This window comes from Orcinus orca, chromosome 13 (genome assembly GCF_937001465.1).
Source record: "Orcinus orca chromosome 13, mOrcOrc1.1, whole genome shotgun sequence".
NCBI classification, from domain to species: Eukaryota; Metazoa; Chordata; class Mammalia; order Artiodactyla; family Delphinidae; genus Orcinus; species Orcinus orca.
The window spans coordinates 50,587,377-50,614,688 of NC_064571.1; the positions used below are offsets into that span (position 1 = coordinate 50,587,377).

Below are 27,312 nucleotides of genomic sequence, written 5' to 3' on the forward strand. Positions count from 1 at the left end.
ATACCTTCATGTAACAAAACATAGCTGTGTCAGAAACAAATCAATGGCTTAACTCTCAGTTTCTTGGTTTCTCAAGAGAAGGTCTTTGTTCCCTTCACAAGAACTTCAATTTTTAAGTACATTCATCAGTTTAGACACTTCAAAGTAAACCATTTGCTTTTTCGGAAAAATCAGGCTCAGGACATTTAGCATTGGAATAATAATGTCGAGAACCCTTTCTTTTCTCTTCCAATTTCACTAGGTATCACCCTCTTCCAACATAATTTAATTTCTTCTGGTGTTTTCTGAAGTAAATGCATGTAAGAAAATGCACTGTCTGTGAATGTCAGCAAATAGTGATGAATGGCTTAACTAGGAAATGTGTTACGCTTAAATGGATTAAAGCTGGGAAACATTTAGCTGTGCACTTTGTACTGCATTCACATCCTGCTGGGCTGAAGAATGGTGCCCAGAAATGTACAAAGACAAATGTACCAGTGATGCAGATGCTCCTTAGGTTTTCTGTTTCTGAAGGCTCTCTCTCCAGCAGCTTCATTTCTTTTCCTGTAAATCCCCTCCCCGGTTATCTCACCCAGTACTAGCAAGGGTTTATCTATCCACTCTCTGCAGATTAGTCCAAAGCTTATATTTCCAGCTCTAACTCAACCAGGAAAAGATCCCCACAACATCTCACACTTAGCATGTCAGGAAGATCTTCCCACCGTACAATTCCTTCTCTACAGTTGTTGACAAGAGAGCGTTTTCCCCAGGAACTCAAGGTGACACTGTAAAAGATACCTTTGAGTTTTTCTCACTGCAGCCTTACCAAGTGTGGCTGACTCTCTTTGCATTGTCTCCTCCAGTATCTCTTCTTTCCTTTCCATTCTTACTGCCTTCATTTCAGCTGCTGAGTTCACTCTTCTGCCATGCTACTGACGTGTTCCCTGCTTCTCCCTCCCCATGTCCAAATCCATCCTGTACACACCTTGAAACAAATTTTTTTTTAAACACAGCTCTAAGCATTAATTCAGTAACTATTTGAGTGCTTATTATGTAAAAGTTCAATAATGTTGAATTGATTACATTCTACCCTCAAGGATCATATTGTCTTTACTATTATATATCATATATATGTAATATATATATAGCATATCATTTATAGTATAGTATGTATCATATATAATATTTATAATACATGTGTAATTCTATATGTAAATATTATGAAAACCTTTGCTTATCTGTTTTTCTGTTATGTCTTTACCATGCTATTTTCTCTGCCTGAATGACTGGTTCAAAGCTTAACTTCAAGACACAGATACAATGACAACTCCTCTTGGAGGAAAATCCATGTGGAGATTTTCTCAACTTGATTTTATTTAGGAATGCTTGCATGTTTCATCACCACTGCTAAATGTCAGTATTCTCTGAGTCAGAACCTATATCATATCCACCCCCATGGCCATCCACACCGCCTGACAGAAGGCATTTTAATGCACTGGTCAAGCACCCAGGCTTTAATCCCTACCCTGCTCTGAACAGCTATGTGTCCTTGACTGGGCTACTTAATACCTACTGGTTAAGATTGTTATGAGGCTTAGTGGAGATAATACACACGAAGTACTTAGTACAGCCCCTGGAACATAATAGCACTCAATGTAAGTGTTAGTTGTTACTGTTCTCTTAGTACATGTGTGACACTTAAGAGACAACCAAAAAGATATTTTCCTGCAGCAGTTTTGTGGCTTGTGAATTGCACGTGCTTAACATGTGACAAGGAGTTTAAACCAGTAGCAATACTGTGTGCCCTCAGGGCTCACTTCTGACTGGCTTGGCAGACATCTTTTAGGAAATAGGTGAGATTTGATATTTATCTTATATATTCTTATACTTTCTTGTCAAAGAAGGAACTAGAGAAGAATTAGAAAATGTGACTTAAAGCTTTACATTTTATTGATATATTTTTACTTTGCTAGATTTTATTTGGTTTTCTGATTTCCTCGTTTTTGTAACAGCTATTTTATCATAAACTTATATTAATGCTCTATAATTACAAAACATATCCACATTCATGCACATATTGCAGTGACACATAGGGATAGAGGGGTAGGAGGCATTGGTAATTTTTTTTTACAGGTGAAAAAAATAAAATAAGATGTCAAGATCAATGATTGCCCAAAGTCATTCAACCGTTAAATGGCAAAACCTGAGCTAAAACCCAGGCACTTTGGTGCTGACCCCTTTGCCATTTCTCATATACTGCATTACCTGCCACCCTGTTTATTTAACAAGGACGTCTAGGAAGAAATATCCCTGGGAGTGACTACCCAGAAAGAGATCCCTTTATCTGGTGTTTCCAAGGTATCTTCACACCCAATTTGACTTCATTACATGACTTTTCATTTTTTCATTTTAACTATAAAAATCACATCTGATATTTTTTTCTATTTCCAAAAGCAGTATGTGTTTATTGCAGGAATTTTATGGAACACAAATAAATACAAAGAACAAAATGAAAATCAGCCCTAATCTCACTATCCAGAAAGAGATAAATGATAAAACATTTTCATATATAATTCCAGATATATTCACTTGCATATGTATTAATTTGAAAATGTTTTCTTTAAAACAATAGAGGTATGTTACACATACTATCTCATGGCACATGTTTTTCAGTCTTCTGTAAAAACTTTTGTCCTCATTTTTATTAGTTGCATATACTTCCAGTATATGAATATGCCATACTTATTTAATCCATCCCATATCTGTAGACAGAGGGGTTTCAGGTTTTCCGTTGTAAGGAAAGAAGATGGCTAATGTCTTTTTAGGTAAAATATTCTACGTACGCATTATTTTTTTATTAAGATAAATTCCAGGAGGTAAAAAACAAACAAACGTGAACAGAGAGACTGTCAAATCTTAAGGTTTTAGATGTGAAGTGTTCATTGTTCTGCAAAAGAGTCATTTCATTTTATACCTACCAATCTGTACTAGAAGCAGTATATGAGAGAAACCCTTTGAATGTCAACATGTATAAATTTATCAGCATTTTAATTAAAAGACTAAAACCCATCCTTCCTTCCTTCTTTCTTTTTTTCTTTTCTTACTAGTCCATAGATAGTAGGTTCCTTTATTGGAGGTGAGGGAGCTGTATATGTGTGTATGAGGGCCTCAAACAAACAGTAGATGAGTACATTCCCCGGTAATTGCTTGTTGGACATTGCCCACACTATTCTGCAGACCTGGGAATGCTGAAGGGATTTTCCTTGAAAATTTCATTTACTACCAAAATAACCATGGAATATATTTTTTAAATTACATTTTCAATTGGATAGTACTTAATTTCTTGTTCCCATAAAAAACTTCTGTCACTTTCATTGAATTTTTTGCGGGGAAGGGTCTGAAACGTTACTGTCTTTTTGACTGTACATTTTAGTGTGCACTAACTGTTAATGAATATGAGAACTTTTTGGCTGTAATTGTCAGAAAGGCAGCCCGTACCATTCAAACGAAGAGGAAGGTTTACTGGCTCCCAGAATGGAAGGAAGCCTTGAATAACCAAGCTGGGATAAGAAGAGTGTTAAGGTCCAGCTCCAGGGATTCAGGCACTGTCAGGAATCAATCTGGTTTTCCTCTCTGCCTCTCTTAGGCTGTCAGTTTCATTCTATCTCACTGCTGACTGCATTTTTCCTTGTGGTAGTAAATGTGGATTTTGATAGCTCTGGCTTTGTTGCCTTAATCTTTAGCCCTTGTGGGGCATTTACCTGAGGATTTTGGAGAGATACCTGAAGGTCAGATATCTCTGGATGGGTTGTGGGCATAGATATTTGGCTCCAGATTCAAAAAGCTAATGGAGTACCTACCCCTGGACCAATCAGATGTGTTTAGGCAGCTACAGTACTATGATTGGCCCAATTTGGGTCCATTTTGGATCTATCAACTCTGGCCAGGGAGGTATGATCACAGAAGAATGTGGCAGTCCCTAAAGGATCCATATCGGTGAAATATGGGGAGGAATAGGCCCCACTGGAAATGAGAGGTAGTTTTAGTAACCCCAGAACCTAGAGGTGGTGCTGAGTAGAAATAAACGAACAAAAATAGATCTCTAACACACGATGCCTGAATGACTTTTTTTCTCTACAATACCTGGTATCTCTCTGTGCTTCAGAAATTTTACAGATGTACAAAAGGACATATAAATCCAGGTAGGAGCATTTTGCAGTAGCATATTTTTGCTTCTTCAGGAAAACATTGAAACTAACATAATATGGGATTATCAATAAGTAAGAGCTTTGCACAAACTAGTGAGCTTTCTTCCATATAGAAAATGGATAGAATTAAATATCCAAGATAGAAATTTTAGCACTTTATAGCTACGTCCTTCACTAGTTCTAATGATGTCTAAACATAGACCGAACAGCAAGAATGTGCACTATTTTTTCCTAGAATGTGGGCTTTGTTTGTCTTTATAAAATTCAGTGTCCATTGCAAGTGCTGTTTAAACCTTCTTAATAGGAATTAATTAATACAGCTTATGCTTGAAGACTGTGTGTCACTACCCACGCATTGCTATGCTTGTCGGATTAACTCTGGGTCAACTCACTGAATTGTAGTTTGAGCAAAGCTCAGATCTTCTCAACGTGATCAAGCATGATTCCTTTAAAGGTAATTTAATCGACTTAGAGGAGAATTATCAATGTTCTCCAGGAATAGTGGAATAATTCATCAACAGAAGAAAATATTAATGAAAAGAACATTAGTTTTAGAACCAATTTAGACCTAATGGATGGTTTGAGTTGGAAATTCTACTTCCATTTGGCATCAGTATTTCTACAGATAAGCATATGGCTTGGTGAAGTGGAAATTTGAATGGTGTGGCTCATAGACTGGGAGACCTTGCAAGAAACAGTAAAAAGAACTGGGTCCAGGGACCTAAGTCTTTTCTTGAGGCAAGACTACTGATTTTTTCAAGCAAACTTGTCACCAAAGATATATGCTCAGAATCAAATTAATGTTCAATATTTTGGAATGTTTACTGTGTGCTTTTCACTAAGCTAAGATAGATAAAAATGAAGAAGTCTCTATGTGCAAATATGTGGTGGTTTAGTGCAAAAGCTAGCTGGGTAAGGAGAAAGTTATTGTGCAATACAGTAAGCTTTATCAAAGAGGTATAAACAGTGTGCTGTGGGAGCCAAGGAGTACTAGGATGAATTCTGCAGAGGGTACCAGGTATGGCTTTCCTCATGTGGTCACATTGACACTGCATCACGACGATCAGAAGATAATTCTGTGTGAGGAAGGGCAGGCAAAATAAAGGTTGTAACATATGCAAGGGTGGGAGTCCTTGAATGGTTTTCTATGCAAAACTATTCAGGAGGTATAAATTTTAGTGTGACCAGAGTAATGTCTAAATAGTCCAGTGCTATCCAGGAGAACTTGGCGAAATATTCTGTCTCTACTTTTCAACATGGCAGCCACTAATCACAATGGCTGTTGAACGCTGGAAATGCAGACTAGCATGACTGGGGAACCGAATTTTTAATTTAATCTGACTTAATTTAAATATATGGGACTAGTGGCTAACACATTGGACAGAGCAGATATAGACCAAGTCTTCAGGCCGAGGTAATTATGGAAGATAGGGAAGAAGGCTTGGGGTCATGGTGAGAAGTCTGTGTTTTGTTTTGTTTTTTTAATCATTCTTTTTTTTTAATTTATTTATTTAATTTATTTTCAGCTGCATTGGGTCTTCATTGCTGCGCATGGGCTTTTCTTTAGTTGTGGAGAGCGGGGGCCACAGTTCGTTGCAGTGCACATGCTCCTCATTGCGGTGGCTTCTCCTGTTGCGGAGCATGGGTGCAAGGGCTTCAGTAGTTGTGGCACACGGGCTCAGTAGTTGTGGCTCGTGGGCTCTAGAGTGCAGGCTCAGTAATTGTGGCGCATGGGCTTAGTTGCTCCACGGCATGTGGGATCTTCCCGGACCAGGGATCCAACCCATGTCTCCTGCATTAGCAGGTGGATTCTTAACCACCAGGGAAGTCCTGAGAAGTCTGTGATTGAATAATGTGGTGCCTGATTCATTTATTTGGATGACAGCTCTGGCACCAGTGTGAAGAAAATGGATTATAGGGAGAAAGGATGGTGGCAAGCTGAGAGATAAGATGGGCCTGACAAGGGCACTGGCAGTGAGTCTGAAAGACGATGGGGACACATTTCTTTAGTATAATCAGTTAAAATTAGGTTACCAGCATCTATGGTAAATGAAGAGAATTTGTTGTAAAGGACTCGTGTGTCTTTAACTTGAGAAACTTAATTAATGCCAATACTTAATAGAAAAAGAAATGAAAGAGGAAGAGTTGCTTTTGTGGAAGAAAGAGTGAATTCAGTGTTTCAAATATTTAGTTAGGAGTGATAGATATTAGATCCTTGGAGTCTGTTAAATTTTAGAAAAAAAAAGATGAAAATTCAAAGAAGTTGAATCATTTAAAATAAGATGAAAATGTCTTTGGACCAAGACATACATAACCATCCTAAAGCCTTTGTTAAATTGCTTTCTCTTTTCATTCTGATTAAGATATTATTTTATACCCAAGGAATCTTTAATGAATGAAACAAGTTTATGCATAGATTAGTGAGATGAAGAGAGGCCTGGGGAGTACAAGAACCATCTAGTACTGCCGTTTTTTTGGTTTTTTTTTTTTTTTTTTTTTCCTGGACGCTTTGACAAAGTGAGAAAATTTGACTATTTTCTTAAATCTGTACAACCATTGTAGATAAGGGTCTTCTGTATCATTTGCTCCTCTGTATATACAGACATCCATTTTAATTTTCCACCTCTATAAGTTGATTCTCTGAGTTATTTCCCCAAGTAGAGATGACTAGTTCTGTGGATTACATCTCTACTTCTTCACCAGCAGTTTCTTGGTGGTAACCATTAAACAAAATGTCCACCCTTCATCTTTGTGGATCAGTTAGCCCCTGAACTCTCACTTCATTCCTTTTCCAAGCAGGTGGCTCCAGTGGATGTAAAATGGGTTTCATAATATGAGTGACACCTATTGATGTTCATGACATCAATTTCTCTAGCAATCACTTGTTAAAGTTACATTTTACAAACAATAAACCACTTCTTCAGTGGCAATGACTTCCCTCCTTTCTGCTCTGCTGTTTCAGGCAAAAGCTGTGCATTGCTTAAAGACTTCTATTTTCACTACTTAACGTGGTGCCCTTAAGGAAAACATACTGTTAACATGAGCTTGGAAAACAGGCTTTCAACCCAGAGATGATTGTACACACTGTATATTAACCCTCCTTTGGCATGTTCATACAGAAAGAAAGATAGATGTTGTCAGTATGAACTTTCTGTGGGTCAGTGATCTCTGTGGACCTAGGTTCTGTCATATTCCTCAGGACTGGGGTGAATCATCAGATAACAATTAGAGAGCAGGCTTTAAAATGGCAGATATTCGATCATACCAAATGACAAACTTTGCTACTGAGAATCTTATTGAACTTTGTGTCTTTCTGTCCTTTGACAGTGTGTACAGTAGCATCAGGGACATTTTCTGATTGCAATTCCAAATCAGGTGACAAAGAGAAAGAGAGGAACGTACCAAGTTTGGAACCTTTCTGGAAAGCCGCCTGGCCCTCTGGATAAGCAGATGCATACCTAGTACTGGACATGTGTGCAGGAAAGAGAAACAACTAAACTCAACCAAATGGTGATGAGAGCAATTTATCTATAGGAGAAGTTGGACTTTACTTTCTCATCCTTCATGTATTTGTGTAATAGTACTAAGAAGAGCTAACATTCATTGAGCAATGTAGCAAGGGCTCTGCTTGAATAAAAAACTGCCTGCTTAAATCAACTCCGTGAAGTAGATGCCAGTATTAACCTTGGCTTTTTTAATGAGGAAACTGACGCACATGAGGTTGTGACTTACTAGGTCACATAGTCAATAAATGGTGGCGCTGTCTCTGGGGCACAAGTCGCTATTACGTTAACAGTCTTAAGTGTCTAGTTTCCAAATTACTTTTACAGCTTTTTAAAAAAATATTAGTTTAGTTTGCATAGGTATCAGATTCTCATCCATATTACTTTTGTTCTTTAAACATGCATCTGCTTCTGTAAATATATTAGTAAAATGAATGTGAGAATGGAGGCATCTGAAATTCAGCAAGCACCATTCTCCCAAATTCTGAGACGGGAGAATCTGTAGAAAGAACACTACAGTTGGAAATAGTTTTAACTTTCAAATGTCCCACTTCAACCCAGTATCCATTTCATCCAGACTCAGTTTGTAAGTGAGGATTTCTTTTATAGAAGGTAAGCAGCACATGTACATCCACCTAACGATAAAGCCTGAAATCTTTCAGTGCTTTCAAACACACCATGGGATCTCCAGCTAAAGCTTTTATACTTGCTTTTTCTGAAAGAAGAAATCCTGTGGTTAAAGATTCTTTGATGGTAGAAACTTGTTTTAACAATGGTAAAGCCAAGACTAATTGAATGACTTTTCCCTTATTTTGTAAGTGGGTTAGAGAATGAATGCAGTCATATAGGAAGTTTTCGAGAGTAAGAATAACAAGTAGAGTGGATGAATCCTGAATTTTGTATGACTAGGATGGTGTTGATAACATAGGTTAGAATTTTATTTTGCCATATGTAATTTCATAATACAACCACATCATCGATCATATTAACAGCTCAAAAAATCACCTCTTTGCCACATATATCATCTGTTGTTCAGTTGCCCTGTTTAGCTCTCTTTTACACCAGGTTTGCAGGTATCCAGAAATAGGCCCTATATATAGAGTTAACTAAAATGTTTTATTTTCAAGTATTGTTATTTGGATTTTCAGTTATCCAGAAATCTTAAGAAATGTTATCTGATGCTTCTACTTTGCCAGTTCTATACCTGGTGGAAGAGGGGATCAACTATTCATAAAAGGATTTGATTAATCCTTTTGTATTCAGTGTTTAATTATTCATTTATTTGTTCAACAAACATTCATTTATAATATTGTTTGCAAAGCCATGTGGGTAGCTGCTATAGATACAAATAAGGCATGTGGCTTGTCCACTATGTGTTTGCAGTCAACTTTTCCTGGGAGTCTGTTAAGGTACTTCCTTGAAAGAATGCATCATCACTCTAGTTTCCTCTTAGCTGTGTGCAATTATTGCAATCTTGATAAATCGAAATTTGGATAACTGCAGTGCTTGCTGAAACTCTGACCTCCTCAAGATCCCAGATGTGAGAGGGTTTTTTTTTTTTTATCATTCATGTGAAATATCTAGTAAGTATTTATAGAGTACCCACTCACAGTACCCAGAGCATCTGTGCTGAATGTCATAGGGGAAACAAAATGAGATAGAACTAACAAAATTTTGCCTAGCACATTCTTTCTGTAGGAACTAAACATATTTTAAAAGTTCACATTATAAAGTAGTATAAGTGAAATGAATGGTAGAGGGTATAAGTGCTAAATACATTCAAATGAGAAATAAATTCAAAGGTTAGGAAAAGGCTGTCCAGAAGACTGACTTAAGTACAGAGATAGAGTTTCAATGGATGAAAAGCACAAGGAGAAGAATTTCAGGTGAGGTAAAGTTTTGGAACACGCATCAGCAAAAGAGGGTTATTCAAAGAGAACTTGGTTTGTATATATTGGCATTTATATATATACACACACACACACACACACATATACATATATATACTTACATGTATGTGTATAATATATATATCTTTTATCTAAAAGTTTTGTTTATTTAAACTAGTTTTAACCTAAATATAAAAGCAATAGAAGTAAAAATCAAGATATAATCAGCTACTTTTGTTTGACACCCTGTTACTCTTGGGATTTAGGCCCATATAAATAGCAAAATTAGATATTTTTTCCTCACATCCTTTCATTCACTAATATATTCATTCACTCATTCTAAAATGTGTCCAGCCCTGTGCTGTGTGTTTGACATTAGGATAGCCCTGAATAGTAAAATACCTCACCAAAGGAAAACATTGGCATGCCAGGTGGGATTTGTCTGTAAGGTGATGGGAAAGCCACATGGTTAAGCTGAGGGATTTATTGACCGATTTGTACAAATGTTGTTTTAGCTCTTGGAGCTACTACCCCCTCCACTCCATGCATTCAAACCAATTTAAAATTTGCCTGAGTCTTTCTACAATGGTGATTTGAATTCAGTGTATCTCTTTTTTTTTTTTTTCAGTATATTCTAGTTTACACTTCCACACACTTTTTCCAAGAGACATTAGAGATAAATTTGCCTTTTACCACTAACTCATTCTATTTGTTTAAGTTAAATATATATTACTCTCTGGATAAAGATATATTACTAAAGAGATCCTAAAGATATATTACTCTAAATATTCCTAGGAAAAATCAAATGAAATTACTTTGTCTAAATCTGATATGCTAAGTAATTCTAAAGTGTAACTTTAGAAGGAAACCATTCTATGTTTAATCTTCAAATGTCTGCACATCTTGACAACTCAGAGAAAATAAAATTGTATTTTTGCCGATTATGACATTTTTGGAGAAAGATTCTCATGATAAGATATTGGCAGAAAAATGTGACTCCTATGGAGTATTAGATGAGATCTCAGTGGAGAAAAGAAAGGCAGGGAAAGGAAGGGTGAGGAGTATAAGGGATGACAAAGAATCTCTTATCAGGGATTCATGATGCAGAGAAATGAGATAAGGCAAAGTACACATGAGAAAAATAATTAATGATGAAAAAGACGTTGAATACACAATGAGGAATCAGAAAGCTTTATTACAATACCAATCAGAAAAGGAATAATACTTCTCTCCCACAAGTAGGCATTGGCCTGCTCAATATTTTAAGCTTTAATTGGGAGTCTCATTGTTCATTGACCACATCTCTTCTCATTTATTTTCACAGCAATCTTGGGTAGCAGAAAAATAATCATTTAGAAAACTATAATGGAACAAGTGACTTACTGTCTTAAGTATTTAGCATACTGTATATAACTCAATAAATGTAAGTGTTCCCAATTAATTTTTATTTTACAAGAAGATACTCCCTGTGTTAACTTGATTGTGTAAACTGTTCCCTACCTTTTTTTTCCCCCTGTATTTCTTGTCCTGCCACACATCTCTGCTGTCTGCAACACTTCTTTTTTTTTTTCAAGCGACATCAGGACATAACGCTGTTACAGAATTTGAAAGCTGAACCTCTGGCTAGTTGAAAGGACCTCTGATTTAAACCAGATTTCTGACTTGTAATATTAAATTAAAAACTGTCAGAAAGGAAGATTTTTTTTTAAATGGTAATGGGACCAGAGCCAGCTCTGTATTTCAAAGTTCTTTTAGTAAACAGTAGGACACTTTTCTCTCTTTGATTTTATTTCCTGAATCGAATTCTTTCCCCCAAATGACTGAAAAGCCTTTTATATGTTTATTGGTCAGGAACACAGTATTTACTCCTTCCCCCGCTTTCCAATGGAATATTGCTGCATTTTGTAACTGGAAAATTGTTCCTTTTGTTACTGAAAGCTTATTCAGAGTAATTAAAATCAAGGTTCTCTCCAGTCCCCCAAATGTTCACTTAAAAATAAGGTCAGGGGCTTCCCTGGTGGCACAGTGGTTGAGAGTCTGCCTGCCGACGCAGGGGACACGGGTTCATGCCCCGGTCTGGGAATATCCCACATGCCACGGAGCGGCCGGGCCCGTGAGCCATGGCCGCTGAGCCTGTGCCTCCGGAGCCTGTGCTCCGCAACGGGAGAGGCCACAACAGTGAGAGGCCCGCATACCGCAAAAAAAAAAAAAAAAAAAAAAAAAAAGGCAGATTTCAGACACCTTGATAATAGAGAGAATTCAATAGAGGTGGCGGCAGGGTCTCATCAAAATTATGCGATCACAAATATGTTTTGATCAACTACAGTTCCCTTCTTGATGGATGAATACAACCTGATTCAAAAAGAATATCATTCAGTGTTTTGTTTTTTTTTAACTCTAGTGTGAGTTTAAGACATTGTGCCTCTTTCCCTTTGGTATTTGCATTTTAAGACTGATTTCCAAAAGGTGAAATAAACAAAATACTAAGTTTCAGAAGAGTGTGTGGGAAGCATTTTGCAGTGTGGGAGGTCAGTGAAGTCTTGCCAAAAGAGGAAGGTGTTGTATGGCTAACTCTACTGGTAGAAGCTATCAAACTCCATGTATAACCGTAAAATAATATACAACTTCAATTGTATAATAATGATATCATTATGTATATCATCAATATACTATATACCTATTAGATATAAAATAATAGGAGCTATACATGCATAGTGATGAATTTTCCATATCAAAAACTATTCCATTTAGCAAGCTCTCTGTCTTTTGCAGGCTAGTTATCTTTCTGACATGAATTTTAACTGCAAGTTGAGTAAGGGAATTTTTTTTTTAAGTTGTAGGCACCCCTTTTTATCTTCAAATTTTAGTTAAATTGAGGGTTTTTTTTTAAGATTAATTTATTTATTTGTTTTTGGCTGCGTTGGCTCTTCATTGCTGTGCGCGGGCTTTCTCTAGTTGCAGTGAGCGGGAGCTACTCTGTTGCAGTGCGCGGGCTTCTCATTATGGTGGTTTCTCTTTGTTGCTGAGCACGGGGTCTAGGTGCGTGGGCTTCAGTAGTTGTGGTTCAGGGGCCCTAGAGTGCAGGCTCAGTAGTTGTGGCGCACGGTCTTAGTTGCTCCGTGGCACGTGGGATCTTCCCGGACCAGGGCTCAAACCTGTGTCCCCTGCACCGGCAGGCAGACTCTCAACCACTGCGCCACCAGGGAAGCCCCATTAAATTGAGTTTTAATGTAAGAATTCAAAAGCTGGGATAATGTGGAAGAATGCTAACATAGTAAGGCTTTTATAAATTCAGTGAATCTCATCTTGGTGCCTATCCTTTCTAGCATCTCCCTAGGCACCTCCTTCGTGGTTCCTACCTAGAATTCTATTAATGACGTCAGTAATGACATTGTAAAGGATTAGAATCCAGGTGTTATTAGTGTATATAGTTATTTGGGGAAGGGGAATAACCAACCTTTATGTTAGATCAGCTGTCTCTAACTGTCATCCAGAAAACACTAGCTTGGGTAAATGTAATCTACTTTCTAAGAACAAGTGTTCTATGATAAAATGAGCTCTGGGAAAAAAAGTCCCACTTGTGGAGGGCAGTAATGTACTTGGCCATATAGAACTCTGAGAAATACCATTAAAAACCATACTGGCTAAACTTTGATTAGCAGATAAGCCATCTAATTTACTTTCCCAGAGAAATACTTTATTTCTCTGTTAACCTGACCTAGAACACGTTTTCCTGTTATAATAATCTAGGATCTGTTTCACCTCAAGGGCATATTCCATTTGGTTATTTGCATTAAGAAATCTCATCCAAAAGATTATGGTACAATGGAATCTAATTTAACTAAAATGCTTGGAGAAAGATGCTATTTTATTTAATTAAAGATTGAAAGGAACCACTTAAAAATATTTGCATTGTTGGAAATTATATACAATTCAATCTTTCTGTTTGGTACTTATTGTTCTAGCAAATATTGTCACATTGTTTTTGAGGATTTAGGGCACTGTAAAACTTTGGAATTCCGTTCTGCACTGATAACTATTGCATAGATGTTAAGCTGTAAGAAAATAGAATATATGTTTAATATATAAATATGTTGGAATATATTCCTAATGAACTTTTCATTTTATTTTTTAATACAACTAAAAGTTAGGAAAAAATCAATTTATGAAGTTTTGGTCATTTGTGTTTTGGCCAATTGAAGTTTTCTTTATTGTCCTTGCATAGGCTCTCTGATTTAATCCTAAGGCACTGTTGAATGCACTAAGTTACCATTGAAAATCTCATTTTTGCAATAGACTGACCAAGCATTGGATGAGTATAGAAAAAAAAAAAACCTGATTGGAAAATTTTCTTTACTTAAGGAAATTGACATAATGTAGTGATGTACTTCACAGTACAAGAGATAATATGTCTGAAGCCTTGTCTCAAACTGTCTTACAATATTTTTTTTCCTAAGTTGTTTTAGCAGTTTGAAATATCAGCATAGGAATGTATAGTTACTATTGTGATTAGTACTTTTGGGGTTAATTATGATGTTTATAGTTGCCATTTTAATATTCTTCCCTCTTCTCTTACACACACATAAAGAAATAGCTTTTCAGTTACCTAATGCTTATTGACTATCAATTTCACCAATTGTTTTTCCATGACACTATTTTATCATTCCTCCAACTTTCCAAAAAGTGTTTACCAATTCTGGGAAGGTGTTACATTTAGTTCCGTTAAGCTATTCTGTAGTCCCCTAGACTATTGACAGAATTCCACTATGAGCATGTTAAGTAAGACCTCACCTATCCTTAGCACCATAGATAACATACCAGGGGTTAAACAGAAATTCCCCTGAGCTGTCAGATACATACAAAAAAATTCACCAGCTCTCTAGTCATAGAAAAAGGCTTCAGCCCCTCATATATTGGGTATTTAATTTTAGCCCATCCATAACTCCAAAGTATTTTATTATCCTGTTTCTTATCCAATATATGTTAGAGGAAGTAGCAAATAAAAGAGGTGAATGGGAGCAGCCCACATTCAGGCTTTTTGGCTGCAATAGTAAGTAATAGCTAAGAGCCTAAGTAGCTAAAGGGAAAGAAACTGTTCTTTCTTTTCTCCCAAGAAAGCAGATTCAAGGACTTTAAAAAATTATGGCTCTCCTAGAGTAGATCTTGTCCTGGAGGGGGAAAAATGGTATGAAAGACATTTCTGGATCAATTGACAAAATGGAGATATAGATGGTAGATTAGATCAAATAATGTATTGCATTGTCTTGATAACTGTACCGTGATTGTGAAAGAGAATATCCTTATTAGGAAATACACTGAATTATTTAGAGGGAACGTGCCATGATATATGTAATGTATTATCAGTGGTTAAGAGAAACTAATTGTGTGTGTGTGGAGAGAGAGAGAGGGAGAGAGAGAAAGAGATAGAGAGACAGAGCAGAATAGAGAAAAAGAGAACAAGTAAACAAATAAGGGGAAATGTTAATTATATATGAATCTGGGTGAAGCAGATAACGGGGATTCCTTGCGATGTTTTTTTTGTTTGTTTTTGCATCTTTTCAATAAGTTTGAAATTATTTCCAGATAAATTTTCTTTTTAATCATGATTTATTGCACAACACATACTCAAAGTATGTTCTTTTATACTTTTTTATTCCCTTACCGAATATCATATATTTGTAATGATAGTATTAAATTATCAAGTAAATATTCCGCATCCCATACTTAAGAAAGCAATGTCTATGTAATTAATTTCAACGATATTTCTTTAACGAATAGTTAAAATATCATTCGAGGAGAAAACCTTCAACCCCCAGACATCTTGGCTATAGATATATGTCCTATCACACTGCATACAATGTTACATGAACTTTTCAATTGCAGAGTTGAACCAAAAGTAAGTACAGTCAGCCCTCCATTATCCGTAGCTTCTGCATGTGTGGATTCAACCAACTATGAATAGAAAATGTTTCAAAAAAAATTCCAGAAATTTCCAAAAAAAACCCGACTTGAGTTTGCCATGTGCTTAGGGCTACTTACATAGCATTTACATTGTATTTAGTATTATAAGTAATCTAGAGATGATGTAAAGTGTATGGAGGATGTGCATAGATTTTATGCAAACACTATGCCATTTTATATAAGGAAATTGAGCATCCTCAGATTTTCATACCTTGGGATGGGGGTGGTTCTGGAACCAATCCCCTGCAGACACTGAGGGACAACTGTATACAACTCTTCTAACATTTTTAAAAACTATTTTTCTAAGGACAAAAGTCATCAATGGTACAATCAGATCTGTCTTTTTATTTTCTATCTTACAGCCCTATTAATTTTTACTGGCCCAGTTTAATGAGTAATTTACATATTTTACATAAGTATGTATATATTGTGTATGTATACACACTCACACACACATACATACATATATAATTATTCCATACTCTACATCAAAGGTTATAATTTGATGGAGTTGGCTTCTTCCTTATCCGTATAGTTCAAATGTGCCTGATTTCCTCCTCTTTGTGAAACATGAGATGGAATGAAATGGGGATGATCTTAAAGACGGTGCTCATATACTCCCTGTAGGTGGCAGTGTCTACCAGAGCTTTTGTGTGGCACTCTTCCCCCTGGCTTTCTGGCTTCTCTTTCAGACTGTTGTCTGGGGCAGTCAGGAAAACTCACATGGGCCATGAATATTGACATTCATGATGAAATGAAGGAGCAAAGATAGAGAGACAGCAGAGAGGGGCAAGACTTAGGTAGGGTTTGAAACTAAAGGGAAAAGAACAACAAATGTGAAGAGAGTTTACTGGTTGATTAAGTGTCCCCTCATTGCTACTAAGTTAAAAAGAGCAGAAAGGAAGAGTATTTTGCAGATCCCAAAACTCTCTCTTCATCAACCTCCAAAATCCATATGGCTATAATTAGAAAGATAATTCTGCTGTAATTGCCCTGAAGGGGAAATGATAGGGAATAATTGATTTCTCACTGAAGGAATGAAGATTATATCAGTAGCTTTCAGAGGCCAAAGTTTTGCGTTGGAAATCTCTCCTAAGGATGAAAATGGAAGATGAGAAAAAAAGTATAGCCATAGTTTAAAAGAACGTTAAAATATTTTTGTAGGATTCTATTGCAGTCTTGTTAGAATTAGTATGGATTCTATAGAGCTTTGAAATGATTTGAAGGTTATCAGTAAATCCATTAAAAAATCACTAAGCATGTACTCTGAGCAAAACACCATGGACCCTAAAGTGTAAGCATTGATGGTCATCAATAAAGACACTGTAGTCTAGATAAGAAGCTGAGACATGATAACTCAATCATTATTTGATAATAAAATAGAATGATGTAAGAGAAATCACATGTGAGTGCTATATGAAGAAGATGGACAGCAGTTGCTGTTCAAGTCCTGAGAAGAAGAAATTACTAGTCTGGAATCTAGGGTTCTAGGAGGAACTTGGCCCTGAAGGATGAAAAGCATTGAGACTGACAAAGAGAAGGGTTTAAGGTATTTGAGCTTGGGTGGACATGGGGTTGGAGCCTGGCAACCGTCCTGAAAGCTTTAGAAAACAGGAAGAAGATCAATCTAATGAGAGCTGGTGGCCTGTGTCTAGGAGGAGTGGGAAAATGGTTGAAACAGCAGGATAGAGCCAAACTGTTACATATCTGACTTACAACTTTGGATGGATTGTGTAGAGTCATTTAAAGTTATTTTTGCAATAGAGTGAGATGATGAGTGGGAGCTTTTTAAATCTAGCTGCAGAGCATTTGCACATTTGCTGCTCTCTCTGTCCTTAGGTAATAAATGGATTTCTAAAAGTTACATAGCCTCTCCCTTGTTTGGTATCTGGGTTGATTTTAATTATACTTAAATCAACCCATAATAAATTAGTGTCTTTCAGCCAAGAGTGTCTCTGAATTCCCTTGAGAGCATGATCCATTGCTCATGGAGTGTCCTCATATAGCTATAAAGTTCTTTCATATTATTTAAACTAAATTCTCCCCACTGTGCTTAAGTACATTGCACTCTGAACTGTACCCGCTAATGAGATGAATTGGTCAATGTTGCTTTTACCCATGACCCTTTACATGTTTGTAGATAATTCTCCTCTTACTTCTTCCCATGATGGATTAATATTTTCTCTCTTTCCTTCCTCCCTCCGTCCCTCCCACCCCCCCCCCCCCCCCCGCCCTGCTATCTGTCTGCCTATCTAGCTAGCTATCTGGCTACCTATCTATATTTATCTCTTCTTAGTTTCTTCTCTTCCCTGCTCATATTCTTTGGTTTAGTCCTCAACCTAACATTGGATGATATTAATCATTATCAGGCCTATGAAGAAGAAAACAAAATACACTTGTCATATTTTTTTTTTCTTATTTTCTTCATGGACTCTATCACAAGGATAGGATGATAGTTGAGAGCAGCAAACAGTTAACATTTCCAGTGACCTGCTACTTCATTCTTTGTAGGCTCTGTGCTTGGGCTTAATTTTATGTTCACGCTCACCTTCTTGATTTTGTTCAGTCATCCCTGGTCATACCTTAATGCCTTAATGCCTTTTAAATCCAATCCATCCTGAGTTTTTTTCTTTTTTGAAGTTTTCAGTATTTCTAAGTTTTTTAAAATGCTTGTGTCACTAAAAGGTATGTATTAACTGGCCTGATAAGATTTCTAACAGAAAGGAGTTTTACAGTCTTAATAAAGTTACTTAAAATTCTTTTTTTCTTAAGTACAATCACCTTTCATGGTCTAGTTTAAATACTCCCTTCTCTAGGAAACCCGCTATAATCTTCCTATCCCATGCTGACCATGCTCTTCTCTGAAACTTATAGTTAATTTGGTCACTGTCATAGAGTGTAATCTTACTTGTTGTTTAGACCATAATTCATTTTAGATAGGTACAGTGCTGTATGTTTAACTCTTCCAAAGTACCTACATACTGCACTGATAGTGTAGAGAAAGGACTGTTCTATCTGTGCTTTATATATGTAAACCATAGACGGAGGTGAAATTATATATGTGGCAGAGAAAACCATTCTATAATATTTTTCAGATAGTTAACCAGAATCAGATGTTGCAAATGTTTTGCCTGCTTATATAGTGGCTAATTGCACATTTAAAGCGTTTTAAATTAGTTGTCAACATTTAAAAATCAGAATGTTTCACATAAACATCAGGATCTCTACCATGTAAAAGACAAGAAAAAAATTCAGAATATTTTGACAAAGTGGTCTACATTCTTGTGGGAGAATAATCAAGTGAAAGTGAGTAGCTGCTACTGCTTTTAGACAGGGAAGACTGTCTTCTGTCTGCAATAGCCCCGTTTCTCCCCATTTCTATTTTAAAATGCTGCCTGACCCCTCTGGCGCTTGACTTTATGAATGCTGTCCTAAATGCTTGGATGAATATGGAGTTCCTTGGACCACCTCAGAATCCTTTAATATGTCCAAGAACCTCTACTAACATCCTGAACTTGGTGCTGCCCTGATGATCAGATTTTAAAGAATGGCATGGTCAGCTTGTGGAAAATGCAGATTTCTTGATCACATGCTGAGGTTTCTGATTCAGCAGTTCTGGGGAATCTGCATTTTTCAAAAACACAACAAGTGATGGTGATGCATACGTTATTTGGATCACATTTAGTGAAAACTTCTTGTACCTCTTGGTCTCTGAAGTCAGACATACCTGTTCCTTCACTGATAGAAGTCATTTCAATTTTAATAATAATGATTCTAAAGTACACAGTCCTAGGGGTGGACAGATAATCTCTTGTGCTATATTTTTTATCTACATCCTTATTATTAGACATTTACTTTGTGTCTGATATTTTGCCATGATAAATAATGCTTGCATGGTTATCCTTGGAATTCATTTAGAAAGAAAACTAAAAACTCTGCACTAACCAGTTTTATTTAGGCGAGTATCAGTAATGTATCAGTTTTCATTTTTTTCAGATGTAATTTTGACTTAAACTAAATATACTTACATATTTAACACTTTCAGCTACTGCTCCCATTCTCTATCATTAACAAAAATGTTAAACTGGGAAAATATTATATTTTCTGCATGATGATTCTTTTCTGTTGATTTGGAAAAGGGTCTTTCAAAATGTGTCCTTAGTATAGATAAAGTAATCTATCACTGGTCAAATAAGGTGAAATTTAAAATTTCCAATTGCATCTGCAATTCCACAACTATCACCACTTGCTATCTGTGCCAAAACAAATGTGAGGTTTAATAATATTCAGTAGGTCATTACTAGTGATTTCTTCTCTTTCTATTATTAGTAAGCTACTAATTTATCTGCTTGGGAATTGAAAAAACTAGAACTGTTCAACTGTCTGCCATACCTTTGCCTTAACTTTACCTAGCGAAAATAACTGTTGATTCTGTCTACTTAATCTCCTTGTGGGAAAGTCCTGAATATTTTGGGTTAATGATATGACTGTCATTGTCCTACAATGAATAACATTATTTCAGGTTCACGTGATGACCTATGAGTAACTCTATTTCTCCTCCCCTGACTTTGAGGATTTTATACATTTGCAAAATGGACTCTCTACCTTTTATCTTCACTTCTCAACTCTCATCTGATTTCTTTGGCCCGCATTTCCAAGAATCATCCCAAATGAGAAGTCAGACTTTTATGGATCACATTCTGTGTTATTAAACACATGTATCATTTTGGTTTTATGACAAACTAATGGGACCATTGTTCTTATTCTTCGGAAGGTGGTTCTTTGGGGACCCTTTGAGTATGGAGAAGAATGGAACAAGAAAATAAGACGGCTTCAAGCCTAATAATGAGAAGGCAGCACAGTTCACGAGATGATCATTGTTAAATATTTCATTACTCTTGAAGAAACAGTTTGAGGAACTGCCAACCTTATTGTAATTCTGACCCACAATTAAATTCTATTCAAAGTTAAAACTAATTTAGAAAGAGGAATAAGTAAAAGGTGTGAGGAGGGGAATGAAACAAGGGGGTTTCAGCTTTAGATAGCAAACAGAGGGCAGTGAGAGGTGAAATTAACCTTCTAATTCTGTTGTCATAGATTTTCCTGAATTCTTTGTGTTATTTCATGTCTTTCTAACCACAAACACCATGAAGGAATTAGTATTAATGTGTTACAAATGGTTCATTGGATTACTTTTCCTTTCCTGCCCTCACCACCAAAGGTTCCTTTAAAGAGGTGGAGAAGCTCTCTTTTTGGTTTGCGTTGTTTCACTGTAGAGAGAAATTTAAAATCTTGGCAACCAGAGTGATTGAGTTGTATCCTCATCCACCCCCCCCAACGCATCAAAAATTGAGAGATTCCTTAATGTAGTACTGTTTCCAAAGCCTATATACTTATTTAAATTGTTTAAAAATTTAACTAAATTAATTTGCATGAAAATGAGTGGGTTTTTCTTTGTTTTCAAAGCTGCATCGATATTTTTTATGACAACTGTTTGTTGAAAGAGTTGGTTTAGTTTGGTTTAGAATTTTACAAGTTCAACCAAGTAATTCAAAGTAGCATGAAAAAGGAAAATGTCTCATTCTTTCTCAGAGGAGAAATTATTTTGTTTTAGAAAATAACTAAACAGAGGACAATAAAACAGAGTTTTTCCTTTTTTTAAAGTCTCTTGGCAAGCGTTCTTTTATAAACAGCCTACCATCTCTTCTACTCTCAATCAAAATCAAATCTACTTTTCTCCTCAGCTAATGACTTTATGAGTGGCAGGCAGGCTGTTTTGACACAGGGAATGATTAAGAAGAGATAAATTGACTAATTGAGGTCTGTCTGTATTCTTGGTAGAGTACTAGTTAATAATGACTTGGAGTTTTATCCTGGCTCTAGATTTAGAAAGAAATTAAAGTTATTATATATCTTCTTAATCTTGATTGACAGACGCAGTTGGGAAATCTAGTCACAGTCAAGTGGAACAATTCCTGACTAAATCGAGAAGGGTTTGTTTGTAATTTCAGTGCAAGTCCATGACAGCCCAATGACTTGGTCTGTCTATTAGTAAACTTTCTGGAGGTTGGTCATCAATACTGGCCTTAATTTCCAAATAATAGTAGCTCAAGTTTGAGAACTAACTTGTTCACAAATATTCACCGATCACCCCCTGAAAATATGTGCTTGGTGAGCACCATAAAATTCATTGGTTTGCATGAGTTTAGGTTTGGTTGGGTTTGATAAACACATTCTGGCCCAAGTGAAGAAAATTCACTTGGTTTGTCTCCTACCTTTCAAAGTTATCAGAGCAAAACCTTCCAGTGACAGTGTAGTAAGTACTTTCTATTTGGTTCTTTGGTGTATATCATTGTTAGCACAAATTAGAAATGTCTTGATATTTGAAATTCCGATAAGCAAAGTTAAAAGAGATTATTTATTTTAGTTTTGAAAGGTTATTCTTCATTTTTCTTCAGACTTAAGATGGGGTCATTTATCCATTCCCAAATGTGTATAAATGGGTAGCTCCATATTTATTCTATTAGATTTCTCCTTTCGGTAGCTGGAACCATAACAAATAAAATATTATTTTGTATTTATTCAATCTTCCAGATAATGTATTTTGGGCAGTAAAAATAATATCAGTTTGATGTTCACTTTGCACACAGAATTTCATGGCTGTCATGCCTGATTAGGACAAAAGCATTTCTTTCCGTTTGCCTCAAGTCTCCAGCAAAATGCTGTAAGCAACCTGTGGTACATCAAGGGTTCCTTTGCACCCTTTTCTGAGGAAGAGGCTGGACATCAAATGTCTGTTAGAGTGTGGTGCCTTACCAAGCAATAAATAAAGAATTGGTGTCTTTTGAGTTATTGTAAGCTATGATATTAAAAACAAAAGTATTTTAACAGTAGTAAATGAAGTAAGAAGTTAAGATATATCATAAGAACCCATCATGTTCTATTCCTGAGCCAGGCCTCCTGTCAAGACAAAATGAAATGTGAATTTAGACCCACCTTCAGGATTTCTTGAAAAACCACTTTGAATCAACTTGTTCCTTGACTTGGGAACTTCACCTACCTCATTCTGAACAATTTGTTCTTCTCAGGAAATTTTATTTCTTCTCTTCATGCAATCCAGCCCTACTCAACTTAATTTCTGGAAAAAAATGTGGTGTCTTTATTATAGCTGCATAACACCTTCCATAATTAAATAAGTGATTTTATGAGGGAAGAACTTAATTAAGAGATGAACTTTCTATTTTTTTCCTTTGCCTCTTCCTAACAGGGAGATATTGTTAGAGAAAATTGGTCAGTGTTTTGGAGATGAGAAGAGAAGAAGAATCTATTATTTTGAAAACTGGCAAGTAGGAAAAGTAGGGCAATTCCCTGGGTGGCATTTGTGAACCTTTTTCTTCTCATTGATATTTTTGACATCTACATAAAATACAAGACAATGGAATTGGCCAAGATTAAATGTAGGTTTTGCATTGTCCATATTATGTCCCAATGTTCTTACAAGAATACTTTTTTTTTCCCTCAGTAGAATTATTTGACTGCAAACCAATTAGTGAGTCCATAAATATCCTTCTCTCCTACATGAAAGTTTAAAACACTACAACCAAGATAATCATAGCCTTCACTTTGAGCAGACATCAGTAGGCAGCTTGTTTATACTCTATAGTTTGTAAGAAAAGAATCAATACTTGTTTTTCTGCTGCAGTGTTTGGATATGGGGTTCCTCCTAAAATGTTTCTTCTTTCCTCCTCTACCTTATTACTGCGACTGAAAGCTCTTATAATGACCTGTAAAAAATTGTTTCTTACTAGCTGTTTCTTTTTTATTTTATCACTTTACCTGGTATTTAGTAGAGTACTTCAATAAATATTTATTCAACAAATGAATCAGTACATCCACTTCTCACCAAGATTTCAGCCTAATCTTAAATAATAGTAAGCATGTTGCCTTGAAGCTGCTAATGACAGCTCTGGGATTGCAGAGAGAAGCTGTGTAAGAAAGGCCACATTATATTACCACATGTAATCCTTTTTGCTTTCTTGTCTGAAACGCTCCAGTAAACTAACAGGAATTGTTGGGCAGGTTGGGGGAGCGGCGGGGAGGAGAAAGAAGTAGCATATGGGTGAGGTGCCGTCTGCTCAGATTTTTAAAAATAGATTAGATATCCACCTCTTCCAGTAATTAGGGCAATTACCTGCCAGGTATATTTCAGCTGTGTTATTTCAGAGTTTTCTAATGCCATTGGGGTCTTTCATCAATGATGATAATCACAAAATGGGCAACCCAAGACTGAGTTTGTGGGTATGAAAGGGGTAAAATTGACTTCACTGACTAACATTTGCAGCTAGGAGATTTAAGAGGAAAATGTGTGTGTGATGGGAGGAGGAGGACACAAAAAAGCAGTGACTTCCGAGCCTTTGCTGTCAGTGCCTTGCTTTGGGGATGAGGCTGGGAATCTACCTAAATCTGCTGTTTGGCTTCTGTCATCTGCTCTTTAGATGCCCAGATTGATAATGAACTTATCTTGTATTTTATCAAATTGCTTCTTGAGGCATAGGGAGGGTTTTCTTAATAGAGCTTTGCTGGTGGTTTTCACTCCAAGCCATGGAACCCATTCCATGACAAGGAACTGACTTTATAAGGAAATTTTAGTTTTTAACCACCTGGGGTCTTTCTTGAATCGGTTCTGCAGAGTATCTTTAATGATGGCCATGTATTTCTGTTAGAAATGTGGTGAGGGAAGATCTCTTATCTTCCCTTGATAGTCTGGTTCTTCTGATTACTTTTGATTAGTATTGGTAACTATATCTCAAAACTCTTTATTGCTTTTCAAAAAATTCATAGTTCGAAATTAACATCAGAATGAGCAAGTGATTTTCTTTAGTTATATTCCTTGATCGGTTGACTTAATAGTCTTGGACTACCTTGAAGTTCTTTGCCTTGAGGGTGTGAGGTTTCCATATCTAGAGGTTCATCTTCTCAGGACATACAAGAATAGGTTTGTCCCTTTGAATCAGACTGTATGTTTAGTTACCTTTAACTAACCAGGCACGAGGAGGCCTCAGCTGTACCTGTTCCTAATTAACTTTTATTAAGTGTTCTGCTTCATTGGAGGTTTCCAAATTAAAGAGAAGTTCAAGACATAAGCAAAGAAATGTCATCTAGTCTTCGCTTTGCCAGGTAGATGTGTGATTTGGGAAAGTAATTCCTTAAGACTTCAGTTTCCTTATCTGTAATAAGAATAAAAGCAAATGTTAGTTCAGTCAATAACTAAGACCCTTCCTGCTCTAGGAGTCTGTGACTTCTTAAGCATTTATATGTTTATAAGAGCCTTTCTCCCACCTGGCCACGAACAGAGGTTTTCCTTCTCCCTTGTCCATGGCTTTAATATAGCTTTCTTTTCCAGGGCACCAACTAGTTTATTAACTTTTTTCTGGAATTGTCACTCTGGATCAGAATTTAAAAATTGTTAGGAATTTAACATATCCTTGTGTAGCTAGAGAAGAGTCCAATTGGCACCATGCTGGGTGGTGATTATGGGTGTGGTGTTGCTGTGGCGTATCTATTCCATCAAAGTTATTAACACAGTTATTGCCCCTGGAGAATTTCAGTTGTTCTGATCTAACTAACTTTCTCACTTTAATGTCTCTTTAGACTTCCTCTGCAATCCAGATTGCACACTTGTCAGTGGCTTCCATACAGTAGATGGTACTGAGGCCATTTCCCAGCCCCTGTGTAGCCCAGGAAGAAAGGCTTCCTGTGGACCCAACCCTACCCTGATCCAGCATCCTGCCTCAGACACTTCCCCCACATCTTCAAGGACTGCATTCCATGTACCTGCCAATCCAAGCCCAAGCCAGCTACGTGGGGATTTATCTCCAGCTTCTCAAAACCACATTCTCTACTGCCTGCATCTGACACCTGACCACTGGGTGCTGGTCTTAGATCAGTCCTTACATTCTTGGTCCTAATTGGCAATATCCTCACTACCTCCCTTGTAATTCCTCCTCCCGGCTCCTTAAGATATCAACTTGCAAATGAAGTACAGTGTTACACACACAACAGATGTCATCAGCTAGATAGAAACAGGCTCCTTTTTATCCCATCAAGTGTTGCTTTGGGAATAAAAGGCAGACATCTTTTATGGCTTAATTGCACAGATTTCAGCAGGGTAGAGAGAAGGAGGAGACAAGGTAAAAGAGCCTACAAAGCTAGATGTTTAGAACTTACATGGAGCACTTTTCTGACTGTATCTCTGTCTCGCTGGATCTGTAAACACTAGGCCTTTTCATCACTTTTTACTTCTAGGAAGCTATTCTGAGAAAGTCAAGGTCTCCAAGGAATACAAACACAGCTGAGAGCTGAAGCAATATATGACCAAGGAGTCTTTTTTTGTTTCTGCAGTTCACAGCAAAATAAGAGATAAGAGTTTGGGATGTGAGCTAGCTCATAAAGAATTATATGAAGGGGCATAACTGTACACACCTGACACTCTTCATGGGTGCTTTAATTTACAGTAGGGTTCCATAGTTTTTTTTTAATTGCTGTAATGTGTATTTTGAAATTATGATGTTCCTAATGCCTTTGGATCTATACAATTAGCACACTTCTTCGAGAGCAAAATAAGGTTTTGGTCAAATGTATTTCAATTCCCGTGTAAACAGCATGTGGCACCTGGAAGCCGTTTTGGAATTACAAATGGGAACAGGTACTTCTGTATCACCGTGTATATCACAATTTTACACACACACACACACACACACACACACACACACACACACACACACACACACACACACACACACACACACACACCAAAGCCACAACACAAAGAACTTTTTTTTTTTTCTTTTTCTTTTTCTTTTTTTTTTTGCGGTACGCGGGCCTCTCACTGTTGTGGCCTCTCCCGTTGCGGAGCACAGGCTCCGGACGCGCAGGCTCAGCGGCCATGGCTCACGGGCCCAGCCGCTGCGCGGCATGTGGGATCTTCCCGGACCGGGGCACGAACCCGTGTCCCCTGCATCGGCAGGCGGACTCTCAACCACTGTGCCACCAGGGAAACCAACAAAGAACTTTTTGTTCATACCTGTTCAGTAGAGCTGTTGGGACCATCTAGTGTATTTATGTCTTTAACCACTATTGACTTGTCCTGACAATAGAACAACCAATATCTACCTGCCCTTTGTTAGATGTCTGTCCTTTTTTTCCCCCTTTCTCCTGGATATAGCCAAGGACATATGAGTGGAAATCAGTAAGTGCAGGTTTCTGATTCCTGACAGGAAAGGCTTTACTCTTTCTGGCCTTTAATAGCCCATTTAGCCTCTCCTGCCTTTACCCATCAGCAAAATGTAAATAGCTGAATTAATGTGAATAAAGGCCTTTGAAGATGAAAACTGCTTTGCACTATAAGTGGCAACACAGCCTTTCTTCCTTTATTGAAGAAGCATTTATTGAGCTTAGTGTCAGAGCACTTTAGAGATCTACAGGGCAAGGTCCTTGTCTTCAAAGGGAGATGCTCCCATCTTGGTGACCCCCAGACCTAAATCAGGAGGTTGTAACTAGTTCAACATTGGGTTTAGTTAGTGATTACATGACTGAGCTTTGTTATATATTGAAGATATAAACTTAGCAAAGAAAACCCTCATTATCCACGATAATAAACTCAAGCAATAAAGTTTGTCTGTCACTGGTATTCAAACGGACACCTTGAATCCTTGAAACATTAGCCTCTCAGGATGCTCCACGACAAAGGTGTTAATGATTAATTAAGTTGGG

The 27,312-nt window shown here is 36.9% G+C and overlaps 1 protein-coding gene and 1 long non-coding RNA gene across 27 annotated transcripts in view; one reads left to right on the forward strand and one right to left on the reverse strand.

Annotated features, from left to right (window-relative positions):
• LOC125960816 (uncharacterized) overlaps nucleotides 1–27,312 on the reverse strand; it is a 999,117-nt gene that overhangs the window by 878,962 nt on the left and 92,843 nt on the right. Inside the window, exon 1 of one of the 2 annotated variants that reach the window (XR_007470863.1) lies at nucleotides 11,775–11,807. The exons of the other annotated variant lie outside the window; for it this stretch is intronic. This is a non-coding gene — a long non-coding RNA (uncharacterized LOC125960816). Of the gene's footprint in view, nucleotides 1–11,774; nucleotides 11,808–27,312 lie in introns of those variants that run through there. 2 annotated transcript variants of the gene reach the window in all.
• The window catches only part of NRXN1 (neurexin 1), a 1,124,566-nt gene that overhangs the window by 876,850 nt on the left and 220,404 nt on the right, over nucleotides 1–27,312 (forward strand). The gene's annotated exons all lie outside the window — the stretch shown is intronic.